The sequence below is a fragment of the Macrobrachium rosenbergii genome, chromosome 4, assembly GCF_040412425.1.
Source record: "Macrobrachium rosenbergii isolate ZJJX-2024 chromosome 4, ASM4041242v1, whole genome shotgun sequence".
Classification (NCBI taxonomy): domain Eukaryota; kingdom Metazoa; phylum Arthropoda; class Malacostraca; order Decapoda; family Palaemonidae; genus Macrobrachium; species Macrobrachium rosenbergii.
Window position 1 is genome coordinate 66,367,796 of NC_089744.1, and position 26,814 is coordinate 66,394,609.

General features: G+C 41.0%; 1 long non-coding RNA gene across 2 annotated transcripts in view; it reads right to left on the minus strand.

Annotated features, from left to right (window-relative positions):
- LOC136835469 (uncharacterized) overlaps nucleotides 1–26,814 on the minus strand; it is a 77,772-nt gene that overhangs the window by 22,516 nt on the left and 28,442 nt on the right. The window contains exons 1-2 of one of the 2 annotated variants that reach the window (XR_010852170.1): nucleotides 13,748–13,886; nucleotides 5,316–5,421 (exon numbers count right to left, since the gene is read on the minus strand). This is a non-coding gene — a long non-coding RNA (uncharacterized lncRNA). Of the gene's footprint in view, nucleotides 1–5,315; nucleotides 5,422–13,747; nucleotides 13,887–26,814 lie in introns of those variants that run through there. The other variant, XR_010852171.1, reaches the window with a different exon arrangement.

Genomic DNA, 26,814 nt, shown 5'->3' on the forward strand with positions numbered 1-26,814 from the left:
TAGAAGAAGGGTCTTTCAAAGGTCCTCTCTGCATTGTTCCTTCAACCAGGAGCGAAGGAGCCAAATTGTCCTAGTAGAGTGAGATGTTTGTGCCCATGAGATGGAGCCACCCTGCAAAGGGGGGGGGGGGCAGAATGTAAGTGAATATTTGAGGAACCATTGATAGTCTGAAACTTAGGGCTCGAAATTGGAAGATCCAGTCCTGGGAAGTGAATCTGAGGCACTTCCTAGAGTCTGGGTATATGGGAATGTGGAAGTATGCATCCTGCATATCTATTGAGACCATCCATTCTCCTTAATGAATGGATGATAGAATAGAGTGGTTCGTCTCCATTCGGAATTTTGTCTTCTGAACGAAGACGTTCAGAGCACTGACGTCCACGACCAGACTCCACCCTCCTGAAGACATGGGGACTACAAAGAGACGATTGCAGAACCCCTGAGCTCACATCTGTGACTAACTCTATTGCCCTCTTTCTCAGGAGGGAGGAAACTTCTGCGAGGGCTGAAAACCTCTCTGAGCCTAGGGAGTACGCAGTCAAGATGATGGGCTTCTTAAGTGGAGGTTTTTCCCTGAACAGGATAGAGTAGCCTTCTCTTAGGACTTTCACAATCCACTTCTCTGCTCCTTTCTCGCTCCACCTCTCCCAAAATAGAAGGATCCTGGCACCTACTGGGACACGGAGGACGTGGTCTTCACTTCCTTGAGGAAGGTTTAGTTGGGGACTTCTTGATGGAAGGCAACGAAAAACAGACAATTGTTCGAGTTCTAGATTGAGACCTTTGTCTACCTCCATGAAAGGGATAAGGCTGCAGGGGGAGGCCGACTTGGTACTGAAAGAGGGAGGATCCTTTGGGTGCCTTGAAGACTGCGACAAAAGGTCCTGAGTTGACTTCTTCTGCACGGTCGATGCAATTTTGTTGACCATCAACTGCAGGAACCAACTCACGAGATCCATCTCTGATGCCTTTATCAGCACAAGAGAGGACTTCAAGAAAATCTGAGGCAAATTTTGCAGGCAAAGAAGGGCAGTCCTGTTCTTCCATGTAAGGGCGCCAACCAACCAATCCAAAAAACTGACTACTACAAAAACTCTGAACAGATTCCTAAGTAAACGATCAATTTCCGCTGGGGAAAACATTACTTTGGCCGCTGAAAAGGCCGATCTAGGCGAGGAATCAACGAGCCCGGAGAAGTACCCCTGGGAGGAGGCAGCGGCACCTAAGGAAGGAGCTTCTCCAGTGGTACATGAAGAATATCTTGTGTGTGACAGTCGGGAAGCGGGGTAACTGAAGGAAGCCTTCCCTTGCTCCCTCTTGACTCAGAGCCAATTCTCTATTTCGCTCGGCGCCTTCCTTGCCGAAGTAGAGAGCACCAATTTGGGCAACCTTGAAGACTCCACGGGTTGATTGCTCATCTGGAACATGGATGCAGGTGAGGAAGGAGCTGCTGGTGAGAAAAAGGCAGGAAAACTATGAAGCAGGAAACGTAGAAGAGCTGGATATGCAGGAGGAGAAGAGTCTTTGTTTAAATCCTTATTCAACTTCTCAACAGATGACACTGGTGGTAAGGATAATTCCATAACAGACTTAGTGGCAGGGGAGGGTTCTTCAAACAACCTAGTATGTAATCCAGTAGCTCCTGGATAGGAGCCAATGACTGATCCACAACTGAAGGAGCAGGAGCCTGATGCAAGGAAGCTGGCACTGACCACTTAGAAGAGGAGACTGGGCAAGTGAGTGCTACTAGGCGCTGAGGGGTCTCGTTAAATACGGGCTCTACTGGCCGCTCAGGAGCCACTGGGGCGCTACTAGGTGCTTGGGTGCTAATGGGCGCTCAGACACTGTTGTACCACCAGGCGCTACTGGGCATTTGTGTCTGTGAGCAGAAGACGAGCATTTTAAAGGCACCTGAGGGGTGTGGGCTACGTCCACTGTGGGCCTTTTCAATGGACTTGACTCATCACTGAAATGCCATTGGCACCTCTATTCAGGGCTAGACACCTCTGAGCTTGAGGAAAGACGGTGCACTCCTGAAAAGACGCCTTTCTACTGGCTGTCTGTCGCGTCCTGGGACTTGACTCCAGGATCGACTGAGGGGCCAACTACCTATTTGGCAGACCCCACCAACCTCCCTTGGGCCTCTGGTATGACTTCTCCCAGGTTCAGGGGAGTGTGCCAGGGACCTTTGCCTAGGAGAATCAGCGGGACGGGCAGCTAACTCCTCCACCAACACTTCACCAGCACTTTTAGCACTCACTTTACTCATGTGGTCCATAAGGGCTCAAACCAAAGTCCCTAATTGGGCCATAGACTCTAAGATCAAACTCAAACTTCCGACTGAATCTTGACTCAAGGTTGGCAATGGCATTAGGTTCGGAAGCTTGGGAGCCAGGTAAAGGATCAGGTGGTACAGCTGGAGAACTGGGAATAGGGGACATTAAAGGAACAGATACAAGAGGAGCATCAATGATACTAGAAGACCTAGCAGATTCCTGACTAACTGTAGTCTTATTATCATTCCTAACTGTCGCTTTTCTCTTCCTGTCCCCTTCTAATTTGGATAGACGAAAATTTAAGACTTTCTATTCTTTTGGATCCCAGTCTACACATTCAGCACATGATAATTCTACAGAACAGACTTGACCCCTGCAATTCGTGCAAATGGTATGTGAATCATACGTTTACTGAAGTCAATCTCATATTGCAGTCTTTGCTGCAATTATGAGTAGTAGATGTACTTGCGTCGGACATGGTCAATGAACAAGTCGGCTACCAAAAAGTCTTAATATTGAAAAAACATGTCTCATTGATCAAAGAAGTGAAAATCGCAAAAACTTCGGTCTTCTAAGAAAACCTATCACTGAAGTAAATTGCCGAAAGCTACTAAAAGGAAAATATACTTCACCAATTTGTCTCAAACCAACAACCAGTAAAGCAAACGAATTCCAAAATTGCTGAAAGCTCACAACCTTCATCGTACGTCAGCAGAAACAAATTAGGCTCTTTGCAGAGTTGTTCCTCTCTTCCCTGAAAGTGGGCAGGGTTAGCTACCTACACCAAAACAAAGGATTGCTACCATGAATTTCATATTTTAGCTGCTGTACTAGTTGGAAACTATAGCTATGTAATTACTTGGTAAGATACTTATAAAAAATATTTCTGTCAATACTAGTACTCCACTCTCCATGGATTATGTATATAAGTATATATACACTTGTACTTTTACCCAAAAATTATGCCTATACCCCTGATCATCACCAGCAATGCACAATGTAATATATGAGATGAGGAGACCCACAATTGATTCTGATAGCTCTAAATCTTCATCAGTATAGAGAAAAAGCGAAAAGGAAGAAATAAGGTGGGACGTATTTGAGAATGTGTTAAGAAAAAAAGGAAGAGTGTGTGAACTGGAGGCTGTTGACACAACAGAAGGATTAATGGGAAGTGTGACATCTGAAAAGGTTTGGAGAGCTCTTAGGAATATAAAAGTTTAAAATCTTCAGGACCATCAAGAATAACAAACAATCTGCTAAAGGCTCCAAGAGAACCAGTTGATGGGCTAACAAGATGTGTAAACATGATAAAGGAAGAGATGGGACAAGAGATTTATAAAAAGAAGGAGTATGACAACAATAACATGCAACTGTAAGGAGAAAATGGCTGCACAATGGTGTAAAAAGTTTAGAGGAAAAGTATTGAAAGTGGTGGATACACTGGCTATAAAAAGTGGTTGAAATCAACAACTGTCAGTTTGGCTTTATGCTACAGAATAAAACAATGTACATTCTTTACAATCAGACAACTGCAGAGAAGCACTGTATGAAAAGGAAGAGGTTTTATTATGTGTTTGGGAATCTTGAGAAGGCATTTTACTGTGTACCAAAACAAGCAATTAGATGGGTGTTAAGAAGGCAAAGAATATCAAGAGGATTAATTTAGCTGGTGATCTTGATACAGTATAGCATGATATCTAGGAAGAAATCTGTGCCACATATATATTTAGTTTTCAGTTAAATGCTGATTGAGTTAAATGCTGATATCTAATAAGAATAAAAATCAGTGTTTTGTTCATCCTAGTAATGAATGAGGCTACAACAGTGTGCAGAAAGGGAGGTCCTTGGATGCTACTCAATGTATTTTACAGTGTTAAAATCAAAATGAGAGGGGAGGTTATAAGAATACTTATAAAATGTGAAAATGGAAAGGAGAGAAGAGCATTGGAAATCACTGTAAGCAGAGCAAAGCTTATGCGACCAGTAATGAAAGTGGCTGTTTACAGAGGTGTATGGGTGAACTTAATACTATTTATACACTGTAACAGATGCTCAGGATTGTGAAATAGAAATGGGGGAGGGATTTTCAAGGTCTGAAGGATATAAGAAGAGCAATCAAGTAAGGGAGGGAGAAGGAGAGCCATGTTGCAGAGGAAGGAAAAGCCTTGAAGGAGACAGAAATTTTCTGCTATTTTGGGCTTCACTGGATTATCAAATAGTTAGTATTAGGAGATCAGTGAGGAAAAAGAGTATCAACAGCCTGCTTCATAAAGATGGCTGAACTACTAGAAACAAATAGGAGTATCCCATTAAAAGCAGAGTAAAATTTTACATTTGCATATGCTATGTATCCTATTCACAAAAGTTCACATGCATGCACACAGAGAAAATGAAGGTAATTTTGAACTGGTGCAACTATCAAAAGGTAAGATTTATAGCTGGAGTTACTGGGATGCTCATGTTACAAATGAGAAAGTTACTGAGAGATTTGGTGTCAAAAAGATAGAGTTATAGTGAAATCCCACAAACTGAAATGATAGTGACATCCCACAGACTGAAATGGTTTTGCACATGATAAAAGAGAAGCGCAGTTACCAAGCAAATGGTAAATTTGACAGCTGAAAGTAGGAGGATGAAGACAAGCTCAAAAAATTTTTGAAAAATGTCATAGATGAAGACCTAGAATGAGTGGGAATTCAGGCAGGCAGTGCACAAGATGGAAGAGGGTGGAGAGAACTCATTTCTAACCCCATAAAGGGATAATCCAGTCTAAGAATGGTAATGATGATAATGTCCATAATCCCAAGCTTACAGATCCTCATTTGCATGAAGTCCAAAGAGATACTATCATTATTGTCTTACTCTTAAGCAGTAATTCAACTCAAGAAAAATAAAAGTTTAACTATGATATTTACGTATAAGAGGTATAAATTAATTTTTATGTTAGAAAAGCATAAGCCTTTTAATATACGACACTAAGATTTTCCTCTACCTGACCCTCTGAATAGTAAAACTGTAATGATTGCTCTAGCTCACCATGAATTAGATGTCAGGGATATTGATTGCAGTTCCTTCCTGGCACCAGGGAGTGCTTACTTCAGAAGACCCCACTTTCTGTTGGTGCTCATCTAATTTCCAGCAGCTGGAAAGATAATTACTATGGTTACATTGAGCATACCCTGGTACATTAGCTTAAAATACATACATCTAAATCATTTTCACCTAAAGGCATTGCTATCTAAAGATTTTTTATGTCATACCCAAATGTCTCTAGATAACAATGCTTCTAGATATGACTATGTCTCAAGATATATTCATATGCTAACAGCTAATAAACTAGATATTCATATGCTAACTGCTAATAAACTAGTTTATAAACCATTATTCAAAGGTGTAATAGCTTCTTTACTATTCTTTTATCTTTTGAATGATGGGCAATAACTCCTGAAGTGGACAGCATTCAAGTTACCTAATCTCTAAATCTGTTATGCAAAACTATATTAGCTTCTTAATTAATACTTTTCAATTGAATATATTTTTTCTCTGTAACTCAAACCTCAAAACTAAATTAAATTTTATTAATACAAAGGGAAAAGAGGAACTTTGCTACAGTAGTTATTTCTGTCCAAAAAATGTCATTTAAAATAATTGGTACCTACTCAGGATCCTTTAGAATGCATGGAAGCTCACAAGATGCAATCCAAATAATCAATTGTAAGTTTATACTTTGAACTGGCTGTTCCTAATTCATTTTTACCTGTCTTTGATGGATTGATGTAGTTTTGCTTTTGTCACTTTTGCCAAAGTACTTGGAAAACTACAATTAAGTCTATTAAAACTTTGAATATCAATCCAGAATTTTTGTCATTCTGTTGAATGGTAAATGCATTGACATTTATTTATGGAGGTGCACCAAAAAATGTCGATATTCCTACAATATGTGGGTTTATTTTTTTAACAAAATCTTCAAGTCTGTGAAGAGCAAGAACATTAAAATAAAATGTCAGTACCCCCAGTTTTACCAGGTTATTTAACATTTTTATTAAATTTTTATTAATTTTTTTTTTTAGTTTGTATATTTAAATGATTTTGTATTTCATGTAAGATAATTACAATTAGACTAAAATTTCATGATACCTGTGTCATTATACCAAAGTGCCTTTTGACAAAACTCTAGACAGAAGTGCTTTTAGAGGAAAGTCTAACATGACAAATTTTAAATCAAAAATTTGTATTTTTCATAACTTACAAACCTGAGGTCTTTACGTATGGGGCAGATCTCAAAGCGCAAGCTGGATCTGGTTTAAAAATATAACAAGGTTGGTGGCATGAGCGCAACAGCCATCTGATCTGTTAAGTCAAAGATTACTAAACAGCCAGATATCCGGGCTTCGACACAACAGGAACTCCAGTTTACACTCTGTCTAGGAAGAAAGGAAAAGAACCGGTAATTGTCAGAGCCATTGACCTTGTTCTATTGTCAGTCCCTCTCTCCCCTTATAAGAGAAAATGTTGAACATGCTTCTATTTTCTACAATTTGTATTGCGTAGGAACAATCATACTATAGAAAATAGAATGGGTGCTCAGCTCACCTGTATCTAGCAGTTCCAGGAAATGACAGCTCAATCCTCTCCCCTGCCCACCAGAAGAGGAGAAGAAGAAAGAGAAAGGAAGAAGGCCAGTCATCCCATTCACTCTCACTTTCACATCCAACATCTTAGGTAAGATACAACCTGTCCTGCTAGGGGCAATGGATGAGCTACACAACTTGTTGAGCAACCACCACCAGACCCAAGGAAAAAGTGTCCAAGGACCTATGGGCAATGTTCCATAGGTAGGACGAGGTGAAGGTCATTTGACAAACCCACTTACCAGCCTTCAATACCCTTTGAATAGACAGGTTCTTCCTGAAAGCGATGGAAGGACCAAAGCTCCTAATATCATGAGCTATTGCATGCACTGTATTGGCATCTGCATTTGAAGAAGTGCCGTATGCTCATCTAATTACTTCAAGTAGCCAAAAGGAGATGGTGTTCTTGGACACTTCTTTCTTGTCCGGTCCGTGCTAATAAAAAGTCTTTGACACTCAGGCTTGAAGAGGTTGAGTGCTTTTAGATAGCTTCACAGTACCCTAACAGGACATAAAAGTAACTCCTCTGGATCATTATTAACAAAGCCTCTCAGGGAGGGGATAAAAAAGGACTCAAAACTGTCATCGGGAACCGAAGGATTCTCAGCCTTAGCTATGAATTAATTCTGGGACAAATTCAAAGGCTACCGACCCCCAACCCCTCGAGTGTTTAACATTAAAAGAGAGGCCATGACGCTTCCCTACGCTCTTCGTTGAGGCTAAGGCCAGTAAGAATACTGTGTTGAGGGTTGAATCTCTGTCTGATGAACCTTGTAAGGGTTCATATGGTGCAAGAGTGAGGCTGCTAAGGGCCAGGGTCAAATCCCAGTTAGGAGATGTAAGGTCTCTTGGGGAACAGGAGTGTTTGAAACTTTTGAGGAGCATAGAGATCTCCCATGAGGAGGAAAGGTCTACCCCTTTCAAGTGCAGAACTAGCCCTAGAGCAGCCCTGTTGCCTTAATGGCTGACACACAAAGTAGCTTCTCCCTATGGAGGAATACGAGGAAGTCTGCTACTTGCTGAATAGAAGTTCCGACCAGAGAGAAACCCCGTTGATGGCACCAATCACAGTAGATGGCCCATTTCCCCTGGTACACAGCTGTAGAAGATTTTCTGAGATAGCCAGACATATCTGTTGCTGCTCTGCAAGAAAAGCCTCTTGTTCACATGAGATACTCTCGGTCAGCAGGGCCAGCAGGTCAGGATACCACTCGGCGTGTGGCCACAAGGGAGCCACCAGGGTCATTCTGAGGTTCAAGGTACCATTACCCTGTTGATTACCTGATGAATCAGGCAAAAGGGAGGAAAGGCATAAATGTCTAGATTGTCCCAAGGATGTTGCAGAATGTCTTCTGCTGTGGCCGAAGGATCCAGAAAGACCGAACAAAACACCTCCAGTTTCTTGTTGTATCAGGTTGCGAAAAGATCTATCATTAGCCTTCCCCACAGATGAAACAACCTTTCCACTACTTCAGGGTGTAGTGACCACTCTGTCCCCCAACACTTGACCCTGATGACTCAGCTTATCTGCCACTATATTCCTCTTGCCTGGAATGTATCTGGCGGAAAGAACCACTGAGTCACCTCCCACTGGTGCAGTTGTACTGTCAATTTGTGAAGTTAATGGGAGACTAGTCCCGTTTGTTGATATACACCACCACTGTAGTATTGTCAGACATTAGAATCACGGAGTGCCCTGTCACCCAATCCTGAAAATCCTGAAGGGCTAAGAAAGCCACCTTTAATTCCAGGACATTGATGTGAAGCTGTCTGTCTTGGTGATCCCACACACCTGAAGTCAAATCTTCCAAGTGTGCCCCCCAACCCTCATTCAAGGTGTCTGAGAACGGAAGAATCTCTGGAGAGGGAGCATGAAGGGGCACTCCTATGGTCAGGTTCCTGTTGTCCAGCCACCATGCCAAGTCCCATCTCACTTCCTTTGAGAGAGGAACTCGGAAGAAGGGAGAATCCTTTGATGGGGACCAAAACTCTTTCGATCTCCACTGAAAGGATTGGAGGTGGAGGCATCCGCGAGGAAAGAGCTTCTCCAGGGATGACAGATGACCTAGAACGATCTGCCACTGATGTACTGGTTGTTTTTGTCTGTAAAGGAAGGACTGTACAGTGGTCTTGAACTTGTCGATGAATGAATCTGATGTAAAGACCCTCGCAGCTGCTATGTCTATTAGCATGCCCAGGTACAGTGTTCTTTAGCTGGGCGTAAGATTTGACTTCTCCAAATTTATCACTATTCCTAGGCTGTGATAAAATTAGAGTAGACGGTCTCTGTCCTGGATCAGCTTTACCCAAGAACTCGCCAGGACCAGCCAGTCATCGAGATATCTCAAGATGCGTATCCCGTGTGAATGAGCCTAGATCGAAATCAGGGTGAACACTCTCGTGAACACCTGTGGGGCAGTAGAGAGGCCAAAGCAAAGCACCAGAATGAAGTGAAGGAACTTGTGAGATGACTGATGATTGGAATCTGGAGGTAAGCATCCTTCAGATCTATTGTCAGCATAAAGTCAGGCTTCCTGATGGCTACTAGAACTATGCGGGATGTTTCCATCTTGAACTGAGTCTTTCTGATAAAAAGGTTCAGGGAAGACAGGTCTAAGACCGGTCTTCAATCCCCAATGCCTTTGCCACTAGAAAGATCTGGCTGTAGAAACCTGGGATTGATCCTTAACAACCTCCACAGCTCCTTTTTCCATCATTACCTTCACTTTTTCTCAGAGAACCTTCACTTCTTCTCAGAGAGCCAGATCCTTCGGCGAGCCCTGAACGTATGTTCTAGGATGGAATGGACATTTGGAGAGATTAAGAGGATAGCCCACCTGCAGAACATTACTACCCAGGTCTCCGCTCCATGCTACAGCCAAGTTGCCCAATGGCTCACCAGGCACACACCCCCCCCTGCCCCCCGCCCCCACCAACAGCAGCAAGTGTGGGGGGTGCTCCTGCTAGCGTTTCCCTCCTCTAGCCCTGCTTCTGCTTCCTCTCATGGCTCTGCTAGGAGAGAGCTGAAAGGGACACTGCTGAGTTGTCGTCTTAGCAGGTGCAGGCAAAGTCTGGCAGCCCCTTTGAGGACCGGTCATGGCTTGAGATCTCTTAGGCAAAGGGTAAGTGGCAGCCTGAGTTCTAGGTCGAGCTTAGTAACTGTCTGTTGGACCAGACAGTTGTTATTGTCCGCTCTTCGTCTGTCCACTGCAGCCTCAACTTGGTCCTTTGGGAAGAGTGATGTAGATCCTAGAACTGTTCTATTCCTCAGTGCCAAGGTAGAATCAGGGCCAGCAAACTTGGAGATCTTAGAGAGGGCAGCATCTCTTCTCTTCAATATCCAATTACCCCACATGTTTACTGTTAGGTGAGCCAAATAAGAAATAGTCTTGCCACCGGACTGCTACAGTCTAAGAAAGGTGGCACTCTTTTCTGTTGCTAGACATGGCAGCAGAAGATATCTTGCCAACTGTTGTTGACCACAGATCGAGCTATGAGACCACCTGGAATGCTGTAGAAGCAGTTGATTCCATTGTAGCTGACTCCTGGTGTGTAAAGGAGGTGCCCTCTGCCTGGATTCGGGATAAAAAAAAGACCCAGGCCTAGGCAAACTAGGTCCAGATGCACCTGCCTTGTTTGCAACGCAACAATAGGAGTTACAGTATATAAAAACATTTGTCGTGGAAGAGGGAATAACTTAAATGACCTGCTAGACGGAAGATAAGAGAATTCACTTGTTTGAGAATACAGTCAGCATGGTTAGAACCTGGCAACACCGATGTCTTCATTTCTTTCTTGGGCCCCACAAGGGCTTCGAGATTTGAAATCTGAACTGGTAGCCACAGTTTCGTTGTACCCACGGAGTTTCACAACTTCTGCATATGTAGGTAATGGTTCTTGGTTGTCTGCATTGAGAGGGAGAGGCCCATCTGCTTCCAGGCCACAAGATTCTCCATCCGGCCTGTCAGCCAAATCAGCGGCATCCCCTGCATCACTGTTCATTACTGAAGCATAGGAACAATCAGGGCCTAACACTTTTTTTTTGGGGGTATAAATCGTTCTAATGAGGGAGAGGGAACTAACAAACCACAGAGTTTTGCATTAGTACTGTACCAAGAAAGACACTATAACACAATTTATACAGTATATGTGTATGAAATTGTAACAGGTTTGTTGAACAAGAAAAATTGGTTATAATCTTAATATTCTTGTTCTGTTACTTTATATATGATAATTTAAAAAGGGAAAATAATTCTTATAATTTACTTTTAAAGATATCTAAAATGTACTTTATAATTTTGCTGAATTAATGACCTTTTCACCTTAGTTTTTGGAAGTTCTTAGGGTTAATGACAATGTAAGAGTGAATATGAATTCTCAAGATGATAAAATTCCATAAAAAAGCTCTCAGTCCAAGGCTTCGCCCATGGGCTCATATGGCACCTTGGTTAGGCTGTGAAGGACAAGACTGTTCAAAACTCATGAGCATGGATAACTCCACTAAAAAAGAGAGATCCAAGTTCTTCCATCTTAAACCTGGCTTACAGCTGCACAAAAGTCTGAGTAGAGATTGACAAGAGCTTGTCTTGGCCAAGGTGAGCCTGCTGAGCAGATGCTCAAACTGGAGACATCTACCCAGAAGTGTGAGAAGGTCTGGATGCCATTGATTTAAGACAAACAAGTAGTAGCCAGGGTCGTTCTGAAACCTGGGGTGATCAAAACTCTGTTAATCACATGATGTAACGCGTTGATTGGTGGAAAAGCGTAAACCTACAGATTGTTGCAGGGGGATTGGAATGCAACTTCCATCACCACCCAGACTTGAATGTGAGAACAGAATACTGAAAGTTTTCTGTTCAGCTCGGAAACAAACAGATCAAGCCTCTATAGGAGAACCCCACAGTTCAAACAGCCTCCCCACGATTTGAGGAAGCAGGACCACTCCATTCCAACAACCTGTCCCCAGTGAATGAGCTGGTCTGCCAGAAAGTTCCACCTATCCAGAATATATTTAATTTACAGCTCAACAGTGTGGCAAACTCTCGACATGTGTATCTGCAAATGTCAACTTGCAAAATGGGAGAGAATTTCCCCCTTTTCTTTGGACATATGCTATGACAGTTTTCGCTTATTAACACTACCAAGTGACCTATCAACTGTTACTGGAAAACTTGCTGAGCAAGCAACACTGCCTGCATTTCCAGAATGCAGATAAGGTGTATCCTGCACCCACACATCTGAAACAAACAATCCTCTTGGGTGTGCACCCCAGCCCTCCTTCGATACATCTGTTAGCATCTGCATTTTGGGAGGAGCAGAGTCCTCATCACCTTGCTAGAACCTCCCTGTCCCTCAGCTCAATGGCTCAAATTGAGAGGAGAGATTGCATGGAGCTGTTCAGTGATGCTTAGGTCATCACAGATATAAGCAGGTGGATCTGCCTGTGCTGAATGAGCTTCTGCTCTAGCTAAGCTGGTTGTTCCTGCCAGAAAAGGACCGCTGAGTTTGCCCAGGCAAGAGTCCAAGGGAAAGACCCTCACTGCTTCTGGGCCTACGAGCATACCCAGGTAATTTGTTTGCTGCTTGGTGCAAGATCCAACTAGTCTGTTTACCACAATCCCTGCCTCATGGCAAAAAAGGAGTGGGGGGGGTTTGTCCAGAAGCAAACGTGTTTTGGAGGACTTCAGAACTAACAAATCATACAGGTTAAGCTGCAAGTGTATACTATGCACGCAAGTCCAGGCTGAAACCAAGGTGAAATCCCTCAAGAAACACCTGTTGGGCAGTCATGAGTCAGAGAGGTCCGACTGTTAGACATTTCCATTCCAGCCAATGCAGAGATATTTCCAAGAGTTCTGATGGACAGATACACTACTTTTAAGTACACATACTCAGACCTATCGAAAGCATGAAGTCATCATCTTTGGTGAATACAGCACAGCACATTCAGTTTACCTCTAGAAGCAAGTCTGCAACACAAATTCATTCAAGTTGAGAGGTCAATGATCAGTCTCTAACCCCAAGTTGCCTTCTCTGCTAGAAAGATGTAACTAAAACAATTCCTGGAGACTGGTCCACTGCAACTTTTATCCCTTTCTCCATTATAACCTTCACAAGAATAGAACAGTAACAGTGAGGGAGTGAAGGGTGGCAGTCTTAAAAGGAATACAGTAGCCACCTTGGTAGCCTGAAAATATCCAGGGCTTCACTCCCTGTATCATCCCAGAGGTAGGACAGGTATCCTCCTCGGTGACCCTCTCCTGTCTTTTTCTTCCCTTCCTAGCTATAGCTGAGGAAGGAGGTTAAAAGGATTGGGAAGGTTTGCCTCCCTTGATAGAGGAAGAAGACAAGGCTACTTGTCTGGGTTTTGAGCAGCAGGCTTCCTCCCAACATCATACCAAAATGACCTAATCACACCCATAAGGTTTGGCTACAGGTTTCCTGACCCTTGCTGTTACAGTTCAACAACTGTCTCCATCTTGCACTGAATGATACTCCTTTATCTTCTTTATAAAGATGATAGTTTGCATTTTTCTAGCGACAAATGTGTTTGGTTTTCACATATATATTCCATTATATTGGATAAATTTTGGACAAAAAATAATTCCGTAAGAAATTCAATATATTGTACTGTATATCTGAGATTAGATTAGATAAATCAGTTCTTTGAAACTAAACACTGTCAGAAAAACAAAATACACTGGCTCATCCATCATTGGTTCAGATTACTTGGAGTAGTTAAAAGGTTGATAGTTTTTTTTTTTGTCATTTTTTTACAGCTCTCTTCTCTATATTTGACAGTATCACAGCCATTAGTGAAGTTTTTAGCACACTAACCTGTTTGGATTTTTGCTCTTTCAGGTTTTGGCAGTGTGGAAGACTTGAGTCTAAGTAGCTGTGCTTCTTCTCACCACAGCGGGGATCCAGCATTGCTCTGAATTTAGTGGAAGTGTGTACTGTATCACACTTGCTGCTCCGGATTTTCAAAATATACAGAACATGTATCCCATTTTCAATTGGAGTCTGCCGATTTAAATTTTTTATTTTAAGTAACTCCTACAATAATTATAAACAAAATCAAAATAAAACATATTGAAAAAAACCATAATTTGCATAATGCCATCAGACAACAGTAATAAATATCAAGCATCTATATTTAAAAAGTTTGATAGGCAAACTGAAGATGTAACATTCCTTACAAGAAAATGCATAAATGTTTGTCATCTGTAATACTTTTTTCATATGATTACCACTATTTTAAATCACTCTCTGATAATAATGCATTGATGTTAAAAATGAGTGCCAAAGTTCCACTTGGTGCATGGTTCTTGGTCATGGTTTGTTATCCTGACCCAGATCTTAATGAGAATTTTTATATGGCTTGTGACATTATTTCTTCTTTTATCTACACTTTTATACTTGTGAATTGTTTATTGTAGTCATATATTTTTGTGGTTTGTGATATTTTACTGCATATAGTGTACTTTCCAGTCATAGATGTATTGCCTACTATTATCGAAAAACTTGTACAAGCTCTTAACAGACGTCATATCATGACCAGTAGAAATAAGATAAATATAATAAAGCTGCATGCAGAATTTTCAATTTTTAAAGCAGTTATTTACCAAGGAAGTTTCTTTGCATTGTGTTAAATATTACCATCAATCAAAAAGATTTTAATAAGGTGTGTTATCCATTTATTTCATTTCAACATGACCGGCACTTTACTTGCCATATTAATTTACTAAGATTTATTGACTAAAAAATTTGGTATTATATAACTGCTTTACATGTTTCCAAACAGTTAAAATTGGAATTTTTCAGTTTTTAATGCTGTTAATTATACTTGGATCAGTACTGTATATGGGGATGAAGTATGGAAACAATTTTTGCATATACAGTACTGTTACTGTACTGAATTGCAGCGTCAGCATTTTTAGTGTGGCAGTGATTTAATTTTGCTGAGCTAAAAACTATGTTTTTCCCTTGTTCCAACTCTATATATAAACATTGTCAAATGCTCAAAATTATGATCTTTTATTTTGTAAATAGATTATAGTTCATATGAAAATATACATAATATATATTATATATATCTATAGACTTTTCATAGTAAATGAATGATTAGTGGGAGTAGCCAAAAGATATATAATTACTGTATGTAAATGTTATGATTGGTTTTTGTTGTTTAACTGATCTAATTAAGTACATATTCCTTTAATAACACTGGAAAACGACTAAAAGATTGGCTGTGAAATTAAACCTTCTCCCTTGATAGATTGGCCACTGCCATGAATCACGCATTCCATGGAAGTGAGATTTTACATTATAAGAAAGACATATTGTAAGATTAAGAAGTCCTAAATTTTTCAGGTTAGTGGCATGATGTTAGAAATGATATATGACTAGGCATGAAGACTTTATACTTATCTAGTGCATAGTTTAAGAGGCTTTCTGCTGCTGCTTTTACTACATCTATTAAGTGTATGTTGAAAGCACCATAGGGTTTTGACTAAAGTTCTAAGGTTAGAATGATTTTAGGTCATTATAATATTGCATTTATCTCAGAAGAAGCTATAAATGTGTTCCTTCATATGAAGTACTGCTGTAGTTTTATTGCAATGAGGTCTGCTTCTAATATACCAGTGATGTCTTGGTTATAAGGATAATTCAAGCACTCATAAAGGTTAGCTTTGGTTTAAATCTTATTATTACAAAGCATTTTATTCAAAGACAGTTATTATGAGTGCAAGAACTAGGTTATACAGGTGTTTACATTCATTTTTTTAAATGTCATAAAAAAAAAATTTTTTAACGTACATCTTTGCCCTCTTAAATCTTGTGCACTTCTATGTAACGTACTATTGTTGCATATTTCAAGTTTATCACTATAATGTCTTAAATATAATATGCCTCACTGTACTGTCAAGTGATTATATGGTACAATTTTGTAGCTTGTACTCTTAGAAGTGGCCCTATCATGTAAAACACAAAGAGCATCTACAGGGAATAATCTCCCTGTTTAGACTTGCTATATTGCAGCCCAGGGCCAGCTATATTGCAGCCCAGGGCCAGCCTTTCTCATCTCTTCATCTACGGCCCCCATATATTTGCCTTGGTTCAAGCTTTTGGGTAGTATTTTAACATCTTTAGGGACTTCTTACTGTTTTGGCCCTACCTTTTAACAACATTATGGTATGGGTACACTAGTATTCTTGCAATTCATTTGCAAGATACAAGACTGTAATTTATCACATCTTTATGGACCACATAAAATAGCCAGGAAAATGTGATTATTATCTCAGTTTTCCCTTCTTAGACCTCTGTTGTAATTTGATGGTTACACTGGAAGACAACATAAAATGTCTGAAGACATCTGGATTTGGCTAGCTGAAGTATCCATTGATAACCAGTTGGTATTAAGAATTAACAGACCATCATCATCAGGGAAGATTGTCCCCTATGAACAACTCGTTTAAATTATTTTTCAGTAGTATTTTCACAACAATAGTGTTTCAGTGCAATTGCCAAGAAATATATTTTATACTCTTTCAAAAAATATATTTAAATATAAAAACTATTACCTAAGGTATTCTTTATAAAGATGTAATTAGGTGTTTGGTATGATAATACTTTTATCTGTATTAAAATTATTTCTGTAATTTTTTCTTTCTCATTTGTGCCTGAACAGTGGTTTCTAACCTTTTTGGGCCAAGACACAAACTCCTGTCCCAACCATACATTGCAACTAATGTACTCATAAACACTGTTCTTGAACTTTTATCTTAAAATAACCTTTTTATAAAGTTGCCCCAATACAAAATTTTGATAATTTCATAAGAATGTGCTAATACAAAATTTTGGTAATTTCTCTTGATAAAACTAACCAGCAAAATAAGACACAAAACTCTATGATTCTCCATGAGAAAGAAATAACTACTTCTGAGACAAAAGTCAGACCCTGAAAAATGCCTTAAAATATGGTATTTACAAGATGCAAACAGACTCTATATTCCAACTTACTAGAAAGAAAGGGAGAGCTCATACGGGTATTACAATAGTAAATGGAACCATTGATCATTATTTAAATTTAGAAGAGTCCAGACAATGGTGTTGACTAGTTTCTTCAAACTTCCATGACTTTTTCACCTTGAAGCAGTACATAAGCCTCAAATTTGACATCATCACTAACAGCTTAAAACTACATTTTGGGGATGACTCAAAAAGCTCAGTATAAAACATATTATGTGGATGTTGCTTACAGCATGGAGTAGAATTAAAAGCCATGGTACTGAAATATCATTTCTGTCTTTTCAGTTTTATTCCATTCTCCACTTGCAAATGCACAGCTTTCTATCAAAGACTTTTTGACCAAAAAAGCTAGTTGCTTACGAGTTCAAATTCTACATGTTGTGGTTTAATTATGGCATGTTGATCTGTGTGTGTATGAAGTAGTTATTACCTCAAACAAGGAGGCTATGTTTTTGGCTATTTGTCTTCATCATCATTACCAATATTATTGTTATTACTGCTATTCATTTGTTATAATTAAATAAATTAGTTAAGTATAAATGTTTTCAATAGTTTATCATTTATGAGTGGAAAGAATTACTGTGATTAGCCGTATAAAACGAAAATGGAGTAACCATATAGAACAACAAGGTTTTCATTAATTTCTGTATATGATTTATCGAACAGTACTGTTTTTATGTGTTAATTCATGTTTCTAGGTTAATTTTTTCCATGCGATTGCTTTCAAGTCAATCTCTTTTCAAAAACTGTTCATTTATTAGTGTAAATGCATGATTTTTAAGTTGGTTAATTACTAATATTACAGAACTTATTAAATGGAGAATACACATCACAAATTTCACTTAAATATAAAAATATCAAAGATTGGACTTAAAGATATTACTGTATATGGCACTAATCTTGCAGTTTTGTAAGTTACCGGTAAATACAATTGCCTGGGCTTAGTGAAGACAAAAATGGCTTAGGTATTAATAAGGGACATTAAAAAAAAATGCCTGCCTAGATATTTTACAACCTGAAACCGTAACTGAATCAGAATTTTGGGGGCGGGAACCACTGGGTTAGAAGACAAAAGTATTTTTCGTAAAGGCCCAAAGATGCACAAGCAGTTAATGTTTGTCTGGAAGATTTGATTTATATACTATACAGACTTCCAGTGTACAATAGTACAGCAATTGCATTACTGATATTGGCTGTTATTTTAGGTTAATAGGTTTACTTTATGTTTTGCAGTGGCATTTGTAAATTTAGGAATTTCAATTGTAGTGTGCTTCATTTTTTTGTATTATCATTTATACATGTAACAGAAATTATATGTACCGTATTCCTCTTAAATACAAAGCATTTTTCAATAAAATATACAACCACTTTTATTATGCTATCCTCAAATTATCTATAAAAAAAGGTGTTGCAAGATTCAAATTCCTGTACTTGAGGATGTAGAAAATTTCTAAAGGGACAGAAAGCTTTTTAATTATCACCCTTCAAGATTCTGATGATACATCATCTGTAATCCAACCTGAGATGTTGAGACATTTAAAATTAAAATACAGTATACAGTAAAAATAATTGTTTAGATATAGCTGATAAACTGGTGTTGACAGTCTTCCAGGCATACATTAGTTTCATGGCCTCCAAACCTTATTTGCATACCGATTGATGTACTGTGACACTGTTCATACAAAAAAGAGCAGTGAAGTTATTTTATCTGACTTATGAATTGGTCACTCATTTGGTCCACAGATATTTGGTGCCCAGTGTCTGCATATAGACAATGCAAGGTGTTACTAGTAGTTCTACTCATGTAAATGTCAAAACTTCAACCAACAGCACAGGTCAATTTTTATAAACAAAATGAAATGACTCTAGTAAATTTTGTTAGAATCTTCATGGCTTTCAACTTATCCAATTACATTTACTAATTTTTTTTAAAGAACTACTGTTTCTTAAACAAAATCTGAATTCTCACAACTGAAAACAAGCCCTATGCATTTTAATAAAACTATATTTTCACAAAAAAATTAAGTTTCATATATACTTCCCCAGTAATTACATAGTTATAGTTTCTAACTAGCACAACAGCTTTTATTTAAAAAATTGTGGAAGCGCTTTGATTGTTTAGTGTAGGTGACAAGCCATGCCCACCCAGGAAACGACTTGGTAGATAGCCTCGATGTGTTTGTGCCCTTGTGCCCATCCAAGGGGAGGAGGGCAGGCTCTGATTCTGTAATTACTTGTTAAGTATACTGTACACGAAACTTACTTTTATTATGAAAAAAAAAATATAATTTTCACATTAAGTTACTTATGTGAAAATGATTTCATAATAAAATTACCATGTAAATAGCTGAATCCCAAATTGAAAGGAGGGTGGGACACATGGACATATCCTACTTCAAAAACATAAAGGCATGGTAATGACTTTGAAATAGAAAAATTGCTAGCACTGAAACAATGCTAGTTGTTTCCTTACGTGGTAAGAGAGCTACTGCAGGTGAATAGTGCCTCTGGTTGGTGCTAATCTTAACCTGTAGTGGCATGGTGGTAAAGCCAGGGGACACCTCTAATTAAGTGGGAGCTTTGCAGCAAAGGATAGGACCAATGGCTGGCAAAGCATATATAAGTGCCCTTGCCCTGGGCACAATATACCAGTATAAAAAACAACCAGACAACACCGTCACCTACACCCAGACAAGACCACAACCCATTCATTCAGACTGGTGGGCACTCCAGGTACATTGTACCCCCCGGCTCCCCAAGGCTTGATGCCTTACTTCAAGGCAAAAAGATAGAAGGAGAAGAGAGCTTCTTATGCTTCGTCCCCCAATACCATGCCAGTCCCTGATAATGGTCCCAAGGTGCTGCGATTTTCAAACACTGTTTCAACTTCTTTTAAATAGTGAGTTGTGAAGATCGATTGCACTTCCAGTAAGTTGACTGCAGAATGGAAGTGAGGGACATATTGTTCCTGAAAGCTAACAAGGTAGCGACTGCTCGGACATCACGAGCTTTCACTTTGAAAGTAGGCAAAAAAGTCCTCCTGAATCCCAGATGTGCCTCAGAAATCAGGTCCCTCAGAAAGAACAACAGTGCTTTTTCAGTAAGAGGGTGAGAGGGGTTCTTAACAGAACACCAGGGGTTGCTGGATGACCCTATGATCTTCTCGGTCCTGTTCAGATAATACCTTAAGGCTCTAACGGGGCAGAGCACCCTTTCTTCTTCTTCTGGGCCAAGGATTTCCATTAAACTCTTAATGATGGAGGAACAGGGCCAGGGCTTGGACGGGTCCTCATTCTTGGCTAGGAAAAATGAGGGTAAAGGAGCAAACTGCATCTCCTTGGGAGAATTCTACCCTCTTATCGATGGCCTGAAGCTCACTGACATATTTGGCAGTAGTCAAAGAGACAAAGAAGAGAATCTTCTAAGTGAGGTTCCTTAAAGAAGCAGAACGAAGGGGTTCAAATGAGAGGCCTGTTAGCCTTTTCAGCAATATGTCTAGGTTCCAAGAGGCTGAGCTTGGATGAGTTGAAAGACTTGATGAGGTCAATAAGACCCGGGCTTGAAGGCAGATCTAGACCCCTGTGCTTAAAAAAAGAGCTAAGCATGACTCAATACCCCTTAATGGTGGAGGACGACAGGCCCCTAGAGGTCCTCTGATAAAGGAGGAAATCCGCAATCTGAGTAAGAGATATCTCAGAAGAAAAGATGTTATGTCTGCTACACCATTTATGGAAGACTGCCCACTTGGCCTGGTAGACACAGCAAGAAGACTGACATCTGCATCTTGTAATAGCTTCTGCAGCTGCTCTTGAAAATCCTTTCACTCTGACAAGTTTCTGGACAGTCTGAAGCCTGTCAGGGCAAGAGCGAACCCTTGGTGGTATCTTGAAGTGGGGCTGCCTGAGTAAACACGGTTTTTGGGGAAGGAGTCTCGGGAAGTCCACCAACAACCAAAGAAGGTCAGGGAACCACTCTTTCAGGACCCAGAATGGGGCTATGAGGGTCTTTGTAATGTTGTGGTGTGCTTGCAATTAGTTCAAAACTTCCCTGACCATGCTGAAGGGTGGAAAGGCATAGAGATCCAGGCTGGACCAGTTCTTTAGTAGGGTGTCTGTTGCCCATGCCAGAGGGACAAGGGCTGGAGAACAGAAGAGGGGAAGGTGATGGTTCCTCAAGGTGGCAAACAGGTCTAAAGTTGGTCTGCCCCATAACTTCCAAAGATCGAGGCAGACCGGAGGATCCAAGGTCCACAGAGTGGGAAGGCCCTGCCTCTGACGACTCAGTTTCTGCCAAAACGTTTAATTTTCCTAAAATAAATCGAGTGACCAACGTCACTCGACTTTGATCTGCCCATGGAAGAAGATCCTTTGCTACCTGGCAGAGAGAGAATGAATGAGTGCCTCCTTGCTTTCGAATGTACGTCAATGCATTGGTATTGTCCGCATGGATTACCACTGTTTTGTTGTAGATCATGGCCGAGAAGAACTAAAGACCCAAGAGGGTTGCCTTCAACTCCCTGACATCTATGTGAAGGCACTTTTGTTTTGGGAACCACATCCTGGAAACTTCCAGTTTTCCCAGCAAGGCTTCCTAACCTAGATTCAAGTCGTCTGAGTAAAAGTCTAGGTCAGGGCTCGGAGGAAAAAGGGACTTTCCTTCTGAAAATCTGCCTTTGGACAGCCACCATTGCAGGTCTGACTTGATTTCTGGGGTGACAGAAAATACGAAGTTGTCCGGTTGTGTTTTCCTATCCCCATTGGCTTTGAGGTAGAATTGAAGAGCTCTCATATGGAGTCTGCCCTGCTTGATGAACATCTCGATGGAAACCAGAGTTCCCTAAAAAGCTCATCCATCGATGGGCCGAGCAAGACGAGTGGGTGAGAAAACTGCGAACTGTCTGAAGACAGGAGGCGATTCTCTAGGGAGACTGAAAAATCTGAAGGTCTGAGAGTTGACAATCATCCCCAAATAGAGGATCTCTTGAGCTGCGGTCAGCCGGGACTTTCGCAGATTGAGGATACCCAGTTCTAGTGAGAGGAGAAGAGTCTTAGTCCTCCGTGCACTTCTCCTTCGAGGGGATCGAAGATGATCGTCCAGAAAAGACTGATGTTTATGCCAAGTAATGAAGCCAATTGCAAGATGAGTGAGGACTCGAGTGAAGACCTGAAGTTCCGAGAGAGGCCAAAGCACAAAGTCCAAAACTGGAAGACCCTGTTCTGCAAGACGGACCTGAGATACTTCCTGGGGTCCGGATGGACGGGGACATGGAAGTATGCGTCCTGCATGTCCAAGGTTATCGTCCAATCACCCTGGTGATTGGACGACAAGGGTGACTGGACGACAGGACTGTCTGGTTCGTCTCCATCTTGAACTTTGTCTTCTGTATGAAGAGAAATAGGGCGCTACTGGCCATGCAGGCTCGCTGACAACCATGCAGACTAACAGACAACTGTGCGGACTTGCAGACAACCATTCAGACTCACAGACAACCTTGTGGACTCGCTGCTGGCCATGCGAACTCTCTGACAACTGTGCACACTCGCAGACATTAGTGCAAACTCGATGTCTTATGTGAACTCAATAACACCACCTTGCACGGACTCGATGACACCTTGTACAGACCAAAGACACGTGTGGAACTGCACATGGACTCGACGCCTTGTGGAAGCTGACGGACTAACAGGCAAGAACGATTATCTGGCAAGCTTAGAATAAGCTTGAAAAAGTCCATAAAACCCACAAAAGCCTGGTCACAGACATAACAGTGGCCTTGTCAAAAACCAGACTTGCATCAAATTCTTCTGCAGATCTGATGCAATTTACTTAACTGTGTCCTGAAGGAGGAAGTGATGTTGGTCCAGAGGCAAAAATAACAGGGCTGATTTCTGTGACTGTGTGACTCCCTTAGTAGTAAAGGAGCACCAGAGCTCTCTCTTCTCAAGACTTCAAAAGTAAAGAGAGCGGAAAGCTCTAAAAGCCATCTCAAATGTCCTTGTCCTTAAAGGACAGGACTCTGAGACAAACCAAAGTGGTGTCTCCCAACTAATCCTGGAAGTCCTCTATCTTCTTAGCCAGTACTCCCACTGACCAGTCAAGAAAGCTAAAAACTTCAAAAAATCTTGAAGAGATCTTCGACAAGGAAGTCTAGTTCCATCAAAGCAAACATTATCTTGGTTGACGAGAATGCAGAACGTCGATGAGGTCAAAGGGAGGAAAGACAAGATGCTCTGCCTTGCTCCCTTTTAGCTGAAAGCTAATCTCCCAACTCATTTAGAGACTTCTTGGAGGACGAAGAGAGTGCCAGAGGAGGGAGCTTTCTTCAACAAGGTCATAATTTTGGATCTCAAATGTCCTTGTTCGCATGGGACAGGACTCTGAGACACTAACTGTCACTTAAAAGGGGTCAACGTCGGTTCATCTTGAACTATAGGCAAAGGTTGCCTTGCTCCTGAAACAGAATGAGGAGTAGAAAAAATGCCTGTGAGTGGGTGTTTGGTGCTCAGAGGAGGGAGTCAGATACAGTACTAAAGAGTTGGCGCCAGGCGATCGGGAACTGGTGCTGGACACTTGGAAGCTGGAACCAGGTGCTCAATCTGGAACTGGCGCTCAAGAAAGAACGACAGTGCATTCTCAGTATGGCGGAAGCCGAGTACTAAAGAGATAGTGCCGAGTGCTCGGTAACTAATGTCAGGCGTTCAGGAACTGGCGCCAGACACTTGGAAGCTGGCGCTGGGCACTCAAGATGATGCAAAAAAAAACGTCCATGAGCAGGCTTGGTGCTCAGAAGCAGGAGCTGAGTACTGGATAGATACAGCGCCGAGTGCTCAAGAACAGGCGCTGGACGTTTGGGAATCGGTGCCGGGCACTTGGATGCTAGAGCCAGGAGCTCGGAAGCTGGTGCCAGGCATTCGAGAATTGGTGCTGCTTGGGAGCGCTTGTCTGAGAGGGTTCATTTGGCGCTTGGGGGCCCAGTAAGGTTGCTCAACAAATGGGCACTCAGGAGAGAAGGTATTCACTGTTCCAGGACATCAGATCACGGAGGTGACAAAGGGATTCGATGTGGCTAGCCTCTTAATACCACTAGACAAGAAGCGGAGAATGGCAACCGTCATCTGTGTCTCTTCAGTGGCCTTAAAGAAAGAAGAAAATGTTTGTACAGTAGTGTCTCTGGCGCCCAGGAGCTGGTGCCGGCTCTCGGAAGCTGGTGCTGGACACTCGGAAGTTGAAGCTGGGCTCGGAAGCTGGTGCCGGACACTCAGGAAGTGGCGCCATACTGGAAGATAATTGGTGCACATCCAATAAGACGCCTTTCCAGTGGCTGTCCGTCAAAACCTGGGTGCAAGCAACAGGTTTAACTGAGGGGTCAACTAGCCGTGGGCAAACCCCACTGGCCTCCCTTGGACATCCAGTATGTCATCTCCCAGGTTCAGGGGAGCTGCACAGGGACCTTCATCTAGGAGAACCAGCATTACAAGTAGTCACCATCTCCACTTGCACAACACTATCACTTGTCACTTGCAAAAATGGTGCTGTCTGAATATGTTTTCACATAAACGCCTTCAGTGATGCACCTAACTCTGCCACTGTATTCACTACAGTAGTAGGTTAATTTTAGTGAAACTAGGTGAACTTGAATCAGACATAATAATCAAAGAACTAGAAAAAAAAGGATCCTGAAAGCTATTAAAGCTTGAAGGCTACTCAAATAAGTGATAATACTTCACCAAAATCCAGGCATACAACCGAAAATCAGTAAACAAAAGCTGCATCAAACCCCCGATGTTACTCAAGAGCCAGCAGAAACACAATGTGGCTATCTGCTGAGTCGTTTCCAGTATTCCCGGTGGTGGGCGGGGCCTGTCACCTACACTAAACAATTGAAGTGCTACTGAGATTTTTTCAATAAAAGCTGCCATGCAAGTTAGAAACTATAGGCAGTCCCCGGTTTACGACGGGTCCAGCTTACGACGTTCCAAGATTACGATGCTTTTCAAATATTTTCATCAGAAATTATTTCCTGGTTTACGACACGTTCTGGGGTTAGGACGCGTCGTACACCGATCCAATGGAAGAAATATGGCTCAAAAATGGCAGAATAATCAAAATTTGGAGGCTTTTTTGATGAAAAACTCAATAAAAATGCAATTTACATTGTTTTCAATACACCCAAAGCATTAAAAATAAGGTTTTCTTAGGATTTTTGATGATTTTCGAAGATTTTTCAGTTTACGTAGCGGTGTTAAACTGGAACCCCGCACTGTAAACCAGGAGAGCAGCAGTATACCTTAGTTTTACCAGACCACTGAGATGATTAACAGCTCTCCTAGGGCTGGCCCAAAGGATTAGACTTATTTTACGTGGCTAAGAACCAATTGGTTACCTAGCAACGGGACCTACAGCTTATTGTGGAATCTGAACCACATTGTACCGAGAAATGAATTTCTATCACCAGAAATAAATTCCTCTAATTCTCCGGAGACTCGAACTCGGGCCTAGTGAGTGCTAGCCGACAACTCTACCGACTCGTGTAAACCAGGAGAGCTATGTAATTACAGTACTTGGTAGGTTACTAATGTGAAAAAATCCATTATTTCAATATTTAAGTAAAAAGAATGAGTCTAAGGATGCTGGCTGTAGGCACGCTCTCTCTCTCTCTCTCTCTCTCTCTCTCTCTCAGTTGAACTCTAAATGTTTCAGAGAAATGCACATTACAATATTTGTCTGGTTACAAGGGATAAGGGGTCTCTCGAGTGTTCACATCATGTAGATTTCTTATCATCTCCTTAGCTACATGCACTTAAAAGTAAGCTCAAGGAGAGCAAAATGCACATTAGACCTGTAAAGAGAGCATCCCCTTTGAGAATTGAACTGAAATGATCATTTACAAAGCCTGTCATGTTTCCTTTTCTACAGCTAAACTTCCTAAGCAGAAATGAAGCAACAATGGTAAAAGGTAATGTTATACCAATCCTGACATACCCTGTCATGGAACTCAAAGGGAAAGAGTTACTTTGTCTGCCACAAGCTTCAAACAGTACTTCCAGATTAAAACGTAGTTGTATCAGAAATCCTCAATTACCTCACTAGCTAGACGTGCATCAACACTAGTATTTTTTTTTCAACAGGAGGAATGACTTTAGTGTTCTCAGAGAGGCTGTGATCTGTTGGACAGCATTGTGACATTAGTTTACTTTTGAAAATCTTAAATGTTGTTAGGAAGCTTAAACTTGAACTTATCAAGTGACCTACTCCCTTACCTCAATGTACCATCCAGACATATGATGACTGGAAAATAAAAGCATTTTCTTAAAGGTAAATTCATTCTCTGTTTTCTGAAAAACAAACCATTGCCTTACCAGATCCATTACTTGATACTTAAACAAGAGACATATATTAAGAAAGCACATCTTTAATGAAAAGGAAAATACCATATACAGGGGTATGCCTTTGTATAAGACGACCTTTTAACTTTAAAAAATCTCCCCCAAAATTGTTGGTCATCTTATATGTCGAGTATAAAGAAAACCACAATTTTTGAAAGTAAATTGTATTTTTCCTAACTATACAAACCTGAGGTCCTTTACATTAAGAATTACTTATGGTGAAGCTGGACACAGCCGTTAAACTCTTGAACAAGGTGGTTAGGCAGTAACTGCTGCCAGGTAGGCAGGAATACCTGCCTGCCCAGATGTAAACATTCCAGTTTGCCTTTTGGTCCAGGTTCAGGTTGAGGGGTGGCATGAGGCTGGCAATAAAATGTAATGTAAAGGACCTCAGGTTTGTACAGTTAGGAAAAATACAATTTACTTTCAAAAATTGTGATTTGTTCCAACACGATATACAAACCATCGGTCCTTTACATTAGGAAGACT